This window comes from Nanorana parkeri, unplaced genomic scaffold (genome assembly GCF_000935625.1).
Source record: "Nanorana parkeri isolate BGI_ZX_2015 unplaced genomic scaffold, ASM93562v1 scaffold1902, whole genome shotgun sequence".
Taxonomy (NCBI): Eukaryota; Metazoa; Chordata; class Amphibia; order Anura; family Dicroglossidae; genus Nanorana; species Nanorana parkeri.
In genome coordinates, this window is record NW_017308170.1 from 1 (window position 1) to 596 (window position 596).

Below are 596 nucleotides of genomic sequence, written 5' to 3' on the forward strand. Positions count from 1 at the left end.
CCGTGGCATGGCACATTGTCTTGTTGGAAGAAGCCATCTCCGTTAGGATACGCCATACACATGATAGGATGATCAGCAACGATACTTTGGTATGTTGTGCTATTCAGATGTTGTTCCACATGGTTTAAAGGGCCCAAATCATGCCCCAAAACATAACACTGCCCCCACCAGCTTGAAGGGTTGTAACAACACAAAAAAGGAGGTTGCAAAAGCGTGAAATTAGGGGCAATCCCCAATACTCCTTCGTCACACTAACCACATCAGTGTAGGAAGGAGTGATTAGGTTGCCCAATCGTCTGGGGTTTGCTGCTTTGCACATTGAAAAGGTGTTTGCACTGCAGCTCTTGCCTCCAATCAGCCACACCACTGCCACCATTTTGGTCCTCATAGAAGCAAAGAAACCTTTCATCATGGAATCGGACTCACTAGCTAACAGCTTTTGCATACATAAATCACAAAAAGATTTCAAATATCCTGCAGGCAGCTGAGAATTACAATTGCCGCAGCGTTTTCTGGTCTGTCTGGCAGCTGGGCCATTAGGCGTAACAGTACCCAGGGGGTGTCAGACTTCCCTCAGGAGAAATATTCCTAGGCAT